Here is a 12,074-nt window from a genome sequence, read left to right on the forward strand (position 1 = left end):
TGTGACAATGCAAGTGGGCAAGCTATCTTAGACATCTGTATATGTACAAAGAATACCCCTGAATGACTGTGCCAATCTTGAGTGTTGTATCCTGGTTGCCTTAGATCACATCACCATCTCTGTTGCTGTAATGCCTGTATCTTTGTCACTACTCTGGCATTCTAGTGCCGTGCCTACTGCAGACTGCTGTAGCCATTTGGGAATGAACAAGGCAATGTGCATCTCGTGGCCTGTGCACCAAAACTTCTGTGGTTCCAGCAAACTCTACTAACTACACTTTCAGGATCTTGCTTCCTTTGTACAAACGTACCACTGCTGCTTTTGTTCAGAAAAACAAGGGTATTTATGTGTGTGGCACAGGAGCAGATGAAATTGGCAGTTGTTTACTGAAGCACTTAGAGTGACATGCCACTCAGGGAGAGAAGTTGATAGCCACATCTGGCAATAGCGGAGGCCAAAACAAGTGGACCATTGTTGAAGCTTGTTGCAGATGACAGATTCGAATCTATCTCACGCACATTTCTGCAAGTAGGGTGTACAATGTTGCCTTCTGCTCACGATTTTGGTGCCGGGAGGTATGTTCAGAATCATTGTCAGTATGTATTCTCACCCAAGGAATGGAAAGAGGTCTGAAAAAGTGTCAGAAGAGGATACCTATGGTTGTGTACAGCATGAACACAGATGATTTTGCGAAGATTTCAGACTTGTAGAACAACTTCAATCAGACTCTGAAACAGAACGTGTGCTGATATGAGACTTCCTGGCAAATTAAAACTGTGCTGCATTGGTCTCAAATTCGAGTCTTGGTCCTGCACAAAGTTTTAATCGACCAGGAAGTTTCAATCAGCCTTGTACAACATATTCTGGTGAAAAGTATGGAATTAGAAATGTGAAGATGGGGTTTTCAAGTGAGGAACCTGAAAAATGATGGCATGTCATTCATACCCATGGGGAAATGGATTCTGTCTCACTAAGATGAGGTGGTCACCCAGTGCAGTCCCTCGAAGGCTTCAAAAGCTTTCTTCCAATTCTATTGCAACAGTTCTTTTATGATTGAGTCCCAGAAGTTAGAGATCTGAGGCACCACCATTGTTTGACACAAGGTGAGGTAAGGTACTTTAAGGCCCAAATCATTGGAGAGATTGAAGTACCTGCAAGCCTGCTACGAAGAAAATACAAGCATATCTCAAGTCCTGTTACACTGGACAAACATCAACATATATAAAACCACTGTTCTGTTAGTCCTAAAAACTGACAGCCAGGATGATATATACACGAGAACTTTAAATTACTGAAATAGTAATAATGATGCTGAAGGCCTCTGAACCAGAGGGGGGGAGAGAGATGTAACAAATGACTGATGTTTGCAGGTGAGCTCAAAACTGATACAACATTGTTGGTACCGGCACTGGCACTTGTCTGTACCTTCAATTCTGACACGTTGTTCAGGCTTTCTTGTAACTTACTCAAGTCTCATCCTGAGCAATCTTCTAGGTTTCTGTTTGTGGTGTTGGTTTAGCATTCATACTTGTTCTCAGAGATTATATCTCATAAGCTATTTAGATATTAAAATATTCCCTTTGGACAGTTAAGCTGTGATCCTTCAATCCTTATCACAAAAACTATTCTGCCATCGGTACAGCATGACGTCAAAGGAGTGTGCCATTATATGGGACTGAGACACATAGCAGCCATCAGTTCAGCAAGCCTGTATCCAGCTAATACTAAGAGTTCCAAGAAGCACATAGAATTTAGCACAAACAATGAGCCACTAAAGTGCGCGTCATTTATGTTGGCGACCGAGTTTAGGTTCGTTCTGTGCATCTGCCGTCAAAAAATACAGTCAGCCAATGAACAGAGAACGACGTTGCCAGATCTCGACTGCAGAGCAGAGCACGGACGAGTGTCTTCAGTTTTAGAAACGTTCAGTCATAAATAAAGTAATATAACAAAAGCAATGTCTTGATAGCAGACTTAGTTTTTTGAAAGTTTGGAAAAACCATTATTTATACCAATTGCTTCTATTAATTAATTAAACCAAACAAGCAATAAGACTCTTAATTCAGGCGATAGCAAGGAAAGGTGTTTGTATCAATTTCACGAACCGCTTTTTCGCAATAAAGAACAGCGGTAATTGTTTATTTCCTATTGTGCTTCGACGAAGTGCGAGTAATTCATAGGCATACCAACAGTGTTTGTCAGCATTTTGCGTGACTTGTTATAGTCCTTATGAAGATACACTGCAGTACGAGTTGCGCTAGCGTAACGGTTAAGGCGTTGGGTTAGAAAGCGAAAGGTAACGAGTTCAAACCTTGTGCGATGCTAAATCTTTTATTTATTTAAAAACAATATCGAAGTCTTACTTCACAAATTTTATTCGTTTGAATGCAATTTTTTGAAATTTCTTGTGCTTTGTCTCTTCATTAACCCTTTCGCTGCTGCAGTCACGTGCTCCGCGCTGTGCGCGATTTTGTCATCACTGCACTGCTCGCCTGTGCTGACACATGGTGTTTCCGAATGCTTTGCACCCTCATCACTCAATTTCACAAAAACTATTTTGCCCAAAAATTAGATTTTTACACATCTTCTTGACTGATACCTTCCCCCCATAAATGACTTAATTTTGTTTCGATGTTCAACCCAGTTATTGTGCAGCATTAAATGCAGTAAACCATTGCACGAAATTTTGAAGAGTTTGCAGAAGTAAAAGTCCATAGCGTATACTTTCCGTATGGTCGATTTTAGTTGCCATAATGTTGAGAATGAAATGTGGACAAGGTACCTAAATTTCATAAAAAATTTACTGTATAACAATCTCATTTAATTTAAGTACCACATAGGTGTCGTATGAAATATTGAGAAATATTCCGTGTTTCGCGACTGTAATAAAAGTTTTATTTACACCGGGCGCGTTTGGCTTTATTTTAAAGCACTTCAATCAGTCAAAGGAAGTGGGGGGGGGAGGTATCAGTCAAGAAGATGTGAAAAAATCTAATTTTTGGGGCAAATAGTTTTTGTGGAATCAAATGATGAGTGTGTCAAAGCACTCGGAAACACCATGTGTCAGCACAGGCGAGCAGTGCAGTGACAAAATCGCGCACAGCGCGGAATGCGGGGAGCACGTATCTGTAGCAGCGAAAGGGTTAATGCGGCCGTGGTGGCTTTACTTCATAAACTGCACGCTCCCCCCTAAACGTAAGCTTGCGAACTCTACTATACTATGGCGCTGCTTCTCTTGGCGCGTGCGTCGTGTGCAACTGGCAACGCAGCAATCTCCCGCGTCTGGGCGGGCATGCGCGAGCCGCCAAGATAAAAGAATTCAACTATAGTGGCTTAGCAAATGCTACAGATGCAGCAAGCAGTATCCCTCTACAAAAGATGCACATCAAACTGTACCTCCATTCATAGTTCATTCCATGATAATATACAAATGTATCTGAAATACAAGAACATGAGAGAAACCTCAATTTAATATTATTCATTCTTTCCAACAAACTGCGTGGAGAAAGTTAGTATTGTAAGCAACCCTGCACAAATATAATACACACAGATTTCCATTAAAAAAAAATCATAGAATAATTTCATACATGTTCTCCGTAATTGTGCTGCCAAAGCTGTCCGTACTTTAGTCTATTTAAATCAACACACACCTCAGGCACTGTTTAGGAATCATTTAAATTCCACTACGGTTGCTTTCACCAAACACGTTTAGGTGACTTGCAGTATGGGACAGACAGCACTAAAGCATCTTCTCCCAACCCTACACTGCTATCCCCTGCAGACAACAGTAACCAGGTGTGTGCAAGTTTACGTGTGTGTCACACATTTAGACATGTAACTATCAGTGTAAGATAAAATATTTGAGAATGTTTCTTCTCTTTTGAATATTCAAGTGCCTGGAAGCTTGTGAAGTACTGGTATTTTGACACACATCATCAAAACTATCAGGACAACTCAGTTTTCCCCAAGTGTCAACATAGTACTGAGATTCACAATGCAGATGGTCGCTAGTTTCTGTACATGTATGAAACTAGTAGGATTACTTCAGCTTGACTTTTTGTTATTATGGAATTTGTTCTTGATGGAGCTGTATCATAAGGCTGTGAATAGAACTAGATGCTACTGAAACTGTTTCAATGAATGTTAAATCACTCCACAAGGTGGCAAGTACTTTGAGTACTGAACTGCAAAGCAGGACCACCCTGTTCCTGAGTATGCCAAGCAACACAATGTGCTCAAGTTCCACGACTGCTTCACAGTCCACGACAGCTGGATTCTTTGCACCAACACCAGCTTTTCTCTATTGTGCAGGTGGGACCTCACCTTTTCATATATTTTTAGTTCTTGTGACCACCAGGCCTCAACCTCTGCTACTTGTCCCCTCCCCCACTCACCTGCCTGCCTTTGTCCTCGTTCCTAATCCTACTGCAGCCTTGCACATGCCTTCTGTACCCCCACATTATACCCTGCACAGTCATTTTCCTCTCTCTCCTACCCCCCCCCCCCACCCCCCCCCCCCCCCCCCCCCCACATACACAAACACACTACTCTCTCGATGCTGCAGCTAGCAGCCCGTCATCCTTACACCCCATGCCTCTGCACACTCCTACAAGCAGCACTACAGCATCTTCACCCATGCCTACACTGTTATCCCTCCTCTTCCTCCCTGCTCCATGCCTCTTCTGGACCCTCACTACCCACCCCAGTGGTGCCAAAGCACCTGGAGGTGACAGTGGCCACACGTTTTTGTCTCTCATCTGATGAACGACTTTGCCCAGAAGCTGATATTTTCACAGTTTACTTTTAAATGTGTGTCTGCTGCTCAACACTTCTTTTATGCAGTGAATAGCAATCTATCCAACTCATATTATTGTTCAAAACAATGGAAACTTCAGATTGGAATATCAACAATGTAGGAAAACATAGTTTGCTACTTACTGTAAATGTAAGTTGCAAACAGGCACAATTAAGGCACTTACACATAAGCTTTGGCCACAGCCTTTGTCAGAAAAAGAAACACACATCATTCATTCACACAAGCAAGCACTCCTCTCACACACGACTGCCCACTCCGGCAGTTCACACCACAATGCAACTGTTACATGGAATCAAAGCAGCAATCTTGAGGAAGTAGAGAAGGACAAGAGATAGCAGTGTGTGGGTGGGGGGACAGAGCAACATTGTGCAGGGACTAGACTGTCAGCAGTCCCAGTGTGAGGAGGTTGTGGACAGGGAGATAGGAAAAATTGAACACAAAAAGAGCAGCGGGGAAAGTTGGGAGGGTATGTTGGGAGAGGGTGGCACACAAAGAAGGTAGGAGACAAGAATGGGGAGAAGGTGACAGAACAGAGGGGTCGGAAACTGTTGGGTGGAGGATATGGGAACAGTATGTTACCATAGGTTGAGACAGGGATAATTGCAGGAGCGAAGGATAAATCTCATCTGCACAGTTCAAAAAAGCAGGTGGTGGATCCAGATGGGTCAGGTGGTGAAACCATAGAAATCAAGCCCGTTATATTCAGCTGCATGTTGTGACAAATTGTGGTCTACTTTGCTCTTGGTCACAGTTGGGCAGTGGCCATTCATCCTGGTGGACAGCTGGTTGGTAGTCAATCGAATATATAAAGCTGTGCAATGACTGCAGCCTGGTATATGACATGGCTGCATAAGCCTGTAAGAGGACTTGAGTAAGAACAGCTGAGTGGATGGATTGAGCAGGTCTTGCATCAGGGTCTTCGCCTGGGATATGATCCTTGTGGCAAGAGGTTGGGATTGGGAGTGGCATAGGGATGGACTAGGATGTTGTGGAGGTTGGGTGGACAACAGAACACCACTTTAGGAGAGGTGGAAAGTATCTCAGGTAGGATGTCCCTCATTTCAGGCTATGATGATAAGTAATCAAAGCCCTGGCGAAGGATGTGGTTCAGTTCCAGTCTGGGGTGTTACTCAGTGATGAAGTGGGCATTCCTTTGAGGTTGGTTCTTGAAGATGGTGGGGAAATTGGGGGTGTGAGGGGAAATGGCATGGGAGATCTGTTTGCAGACTAGGTCTGGGGGCTAGTGCCTGTCCGCGAAGGCCTTGGTGAGACCCTCAGTGAGGGAGTTTTCGTCAATGCAGATAGCTGTACCCAGGCTGTATGGGAGGGACTTTGGTGTGAAAGGCTGACAGCTGTCAAAACGCAAGTATGTTGATGGTTGTTGGATTTAATGTGGACAGAGGTTTGGATGGTGTCATCAGAGAGGAGAAACTCAACATCTAGGTAGTGGCACACTGGGTTGATGAGGACAAGGTTAAGCGGAGAGCAAGTGTTGTGGTTGTGAAGAAATGAAGATCGAGTGTCTTTGCTCTTGATCCAGATGATAAAGATATCACCAATGAAGCTGAACCAGACTAGGGTATTTTGGGAGGCTGGAAGGTCTCCTCTGGATGGCCTATAAACATGTTGGCACAGGAGGTTGCCCATGGCTATGCCATGGATTTGTTTGTATACCTTCTCTGCAATGGAGAAGTAGTTGCGAGTTAGGATAAAGTCCGTAAGGTGTATGAGGAATGGGGTAGTGGGTTTGGTGTATGAAGGATGTTGGGAATGGTAGTGTACAATAGCGGTAAGACAATGGGAATGATGTATGTTGTTGTCCAGGAAGGTATCATCAACAGTGATGACTAGAGATCCAGGTGGTGAAAGGGTGGGGGTGGTAGAGTGTCAGTGGAGTAAATGACGTGAGAGGTTGGATTATTGGCAATAGGTTGGTGGTGTTGGTGTGTGAGGGCTAAAATTCTTTCAGTGTGGGCACAATAAAAAGCCACAATGGGGTGTCCATGATTGTAAGGTTGGACTTCTGAGGTGGCATCACACTGGAAGAGTTTACAGGTGGAGGAATCTTAACTGGCACAGGCCTTGCACCAGGCAGCCATTGTGATTCATAACAACTTTCCCAGAACCTCCCCCTTGAATCAATTTCTCTCCTCACCCCTATGACACCCCCATTCTATATGCTCCCCAAAATCCAGAAACCCAACAATCCTGGGTGCCCCATTGTGGCTGGTTATCATGCCCCCATTAAAATAATTCTAAACCTCATTGACCAACACTTTCAACCTATTGACCATAGTCTAGCCTCCCACATCAAAGATACCAACCACTTCCTTCACTGACTCTCCATCACACGCATGCCTTTACCTCCTGGATCCCTATTCATCACTGTTGGCAACACCTCCCTGTACACCAACATTTGTCATGGCCATTGTCTTATCACTATTGAAACTACATTTCCCAACTTCCAGACTCATTCCTCATACACCTTACTAACTTTTCTCCACTTAAGGGACAGTATACAAACAAATCCATGTCACAGTCATGGGCTCCCTCCTCTGCCAACCTGTTCATCGGCTATCTAGAGGAGATCTTCCTAGCCTCCCAAAATTCCAAAACTCTAGTCTGGCTCAGGATCACTGATTATATCTTCATGATCTGGACTCATGGCAAGACTCCCTATTTTCATTTCTTCACAACCTGAATAGCTTCTCTCCCATCCACTCCATTTGGTCGTCCTAAACCCAATGTGCCACCTTCCTAGATGTTGACCACCTGCTCTCTGATGGCTCTATCCACATTATACCCACCAACAGAACCTGTATTTCGATAGCTGTCATCCCTTCCTCACCAAAAAATCCCTCCCATACAGCCTGGCCACCCAGGGACAGTGTATCTGCAGTGACAAGAACTCCTTTGCCCAGTATGCTGAGGGCCTCATCAAGGCCGTCACAGATAGGCACTATCCCCCAGACCTAGTGCGCAACAGGATCTCCTGCACCATTTCACCTCACACCCCCAATCCTCCCACCACACCCAAAAACCACCCACAAAGGAGTACCCCTTCATCACTCAGTACCACTCCACACTATAACAACTGAACCACATCCTTTCCTAGGGCTTTGATTACCTATCATCATGCCCTGAAATGAGGGGCTCTCTACCAGAGATCCTTCTTATATCTCCTAAATTGGTGTTCTGTGGACCACCCAACCTCCTAGTCCATCCCTACACCACTTCCAATACCAACCTCTTACCACGAGGATCATATCCTTGTAGAAGACCCAGGTGCAAGACCTTCTCAATCCATCCACTCAGCTCTTCTTGTTCCAATCCTGTTTCAGGCTTATCCTACCCCATCAGAGGCCAGGCCAACAGTGAAAGCAGCCATGTCATATAGCAGCTCTGCTGAAGTCATTGCACATCTTTTTATATTGGTATGACTACCAACCAGCTGTCCACCAAACTGTGGCCAACAGCAAAATAGACCACTATCTGTCACAACATGCAGCTGAACATAATTTGCTTGATTTATATGGTTTCATTCCCCAGCTGTCTGGATTCTCTTCTCCACAACATGCTTTTCTGAACTGTGCAGATGGGAGTTATCCTTAAAACACGTTCTCCGCTTCAATAATTATCATGGCCACAACCTATGGTAACATATTGCCCCTACATCCTCCAACCAGCAATTTCCAACCCCTTTGTCCTATCACTTTCTCTGCATTCTGTTTTGCACCCCACTTTGTGTGCTACACTCTACCAGTGCACCCACCCACGGTTCTCCGCTATGGTCCTTTTCTGCTCTGTTTTCCCCACCTCCTTGTCCAATGACCCCCCAATGCTGCACCTGCTGGCAGTCTAGTCCCTGCACACTCCTCCAGACAGCACTCCTCTTTCTCCCAACCCATACACTGCTATCCCTTCCCATTCACCACTCCCTCCAGACTGCTGCTTCCATTCCATGTGACAGTTGCATTCTGGTCTGAGCTGCCAGAGGTGGCGGTCATGTGTGCGTAGGGTGTGCTTGGCCTGTTTGACTGATTGGTGTGTGTTCTCTTTCTTTCTCTGATGAAGGCTGTGGCTGAAAGCTTACGTGTAAGTGTTTTTTAATTGTGCCTGTCTGGAACATAACAGGTCATGTTTACAGTTAAGTAGCAATATATCTTTCCTGCATTGTTCATATTGTTATTTCAACTGTGAAGAAAGATACTTAAATGATTACAAAGTTTTTTGTGACAGAATCCTTGAAAATTCTGTTTATGGCAAGGCTCCCACGTTTAAGCCTCACGATGGCATCCGACTGACTGAACATGTCATGATGATATCAAGGAAATGGCATTCACTGAATGGCACTCCTTACGTCCACAGATTTTGTTTGTGGTCTCTATCCAATGTTGCTTGCAGCACCATTCATCGTATCAGGCAGTAAACTGCAAAATGTCTTCCTCTTTGCTTTTCCTGCATCAAGTGCATACTTCCATGTATTGATTAGTGTGTAGCCAGTGTCTTTATTGAAGCAATATTCATGAAATCCAATTTCAGCTGTTTCCTGTAATGACAGGTCCCAACAGGTTGATGCATGACCAAGCATTCTCATTTGTCCTAAAAAAATCTTATTCTTATATAACAGTCTGTGTTCTGCAACTGTTGATTTATTACGTACCTGCATTTAAGGTGATGCCGATGCTCGATGCAGCAATCGGCGACAGTCTGTATAGACTAGCACACAAAACTTTTGTCACACTCGCAAGGAATGTTAAAAATTCCCAGAACTCTCAGGCCAAAATTATCTTTAACTGGTCACAAAATTTCTTTAATTTTTCAAGGTGGCCAGAAAACTGGTCTGATTCTTTGCCTGTTTTTACAACTCTCCCTATCTTGCTAGTAGTTGCACTGCAGAATGGAAGCCACACTGTGTGCTGGTTGTATTGGCTTGTTTGAATGGAGTTACATCTTTAGTTTCCTTGACAGCAATGCTCTAGTATCATGGACGGAATACCCATTACTTCTGAATATTGTTGTCAGATGTTTAATCTTGGAACCGAGGTGGTCCTTGTTCAAAATAGTCCTGGCTCTGTGTACTGAGGTGTTCAGCGTAGGTCTCTTCTGGTCTGTATGGTGAAAGCTACGTCTCTTGAGACAGAGACCTGTATACATCCATTTCTGTACACATCTAAGAAAAGTAATTTCCCATTCCCCTCCACGTCCACTGCAAATCTTAAGTTGAATGAACACTGCTAAAATGATCAACGAATTGCTGCATCGTCTCACTGCATCGTAAATATATATGAAGAAGCATGATGGTCGGAAGGTGGCACTGGAACCCATGGCTGCTCCATCAGTCATTTCACAATAATTTCCACCACACCAAAAGAAAGTGGTCACCAGAATGTATCTATCCATGATATTAGATCAACACTTTCAAGGAAACGAAAACATAATGCCGTTCAAACAAGCTAAGAGGACCAACACATTGTGTGGCTTCCATTCTGTGGTGCAAGATAGGTTAACTTCCCCCCCCCCCCCCCCTCTCCCCACCCCAAACCAAGGCATGGACCTTACCATTGGTGGGGAGGCTTGCGTGCCTCAGGGATACAGATAGCCGTATGGAGGGGTATCTATTGAGACGCCAGATAAACGTGTGGTTCCTGAAGTGTAATTGCAGAGGCAACAGTCTGGATGCTTGACTGATCTGGCCTTGTAACATTAATTAAAACTGCCTTGCTATGCTGGTACTGTGAACGGCTGAAAGCAAGGGGAAACTACAGCCATAATTTTCCGTGAGGGCATGCAGCTTTACTGTATGGTTAAATGATGATGGCATCCTCTTGGGTAAAATATTCCAGAGGTAAAATAGTCTCCCATTTGGATCTCCGAGCAGAGACTACTCAGGAGGACATTGTTATCAGGAGAAAGAAAACTGGTGTTATATGGATCGAAGCGTGGAATGCCAGATCCCTTAAGTGTGTAGGTAGGTTAGAAAATTTAAAAAGGGAAAGGTTAAAGTTAGATATGGTGGGAAAAAGTGCAGTTTGGTGGCAGGAGGAACAAGACTTCTGGTCAGGTGAATTCATCATTATAAACACAAAAAAAATCAAATAGGGGTTGTGCAGGAGTGGGTTTAGTAATGAATAAAAAAATAAGGAGTGTGGGTAAGCTATGACGAACAGCATAGTGAATGCATTATTATAGCGAAGATAGACACGAAGCCCACGCCTACCTCATTAGTACAAGTTTATATGCCAACTAGCTCCGCAGATGATGAAGAGATGTATGATGAGAGGAAAGAGATTATTCAAATAGTGAAGGAAGACGAAAATTTAATGGTCATGGGGGACTGGAATTTGATAGTAAGAAAAGGAAGAGAAGGAAAAGTAGTAGGTGAATATGAAATGGGAGTAAGGAATGAAAGAGGAAGCCGCCTGTTAGGGTTTTGCTCAGAGCATCACTTAATCATAGCTAACATTTAGTTTAAGAATCATAAAAGAAGGTTGTTTGAGTGGAAGAGGCCTGGAGGCACTGGAAGGTTTCAAATAGATTATATAATGGTAGGGCAGAGATTTAGGAACCAGGTTTTAAATTGTAAGGCATCTCCAGCGGCAGATGTGGAATGACCACAATCTATTGGTCATGAACCGTAGATTCATACCGAAGGAACTGCAAAAAACTGGGTATTTAAGAAGATGGAACCTGGATAAACTGAAAGAACCAGGGGTTGTGGAGAGTTTCAATATTAGGAAACAATTGACAAGAATGGGGGAAAGAAATACAGTAGAAAAACAATGGGTAGCTTTGAGAGAGAAAATAGTGAAGGCAGCAGAGGATCAAGTAGGTAAAAAGACGAGGGCTAGTAGAAATCCTTGGGTAGCAGAAGAGATATTGAATTTAATTGATGAAAGGAGTAAACATAAAAATGCAGTAAATGAGGTAGGCAAAAAGGAAATAATCGACAGAAGTGCAAAATGGCTAAGCAGGGATGACCAGAGGACAAACATAGTGATGTAGAGGCATATATCACTAGGGGGTAAGATAGATGCTGCCTACAGGAAAATTAAAGAGACCTTTGGACAAAAGAGAACCTCTTGTATGAATACGAAGAGCTCAGATGGAAAACCAGTTCTAAGCAAAAAAGGAAAGGCAGAAAGATGGGAGTATATAGAGGGTCTATACGAGGGAGATGTACTTGAGGGCAATATTATGGAAACTGAAGAGGATGTAGAAGTGAGAGATACGATACTGCGTAAAGTGTTTGATAGAG

This window comes from Schistocerca americana, chromosome 2, assembly GCF_021461395.2.
Source record: "Schistocerca americana isolate TAMUIC-IGC-003095 chromosome 2, iqSchAmer2.1, whole genome shotgun sequence".
In the NCBI taxonomy this organism is placed as follows: Eukaryota; Metazoa; Arthropoda; class Insecta; order Orthoptera; family Acrididae; genus Schistocerca; species Schistocerca americana.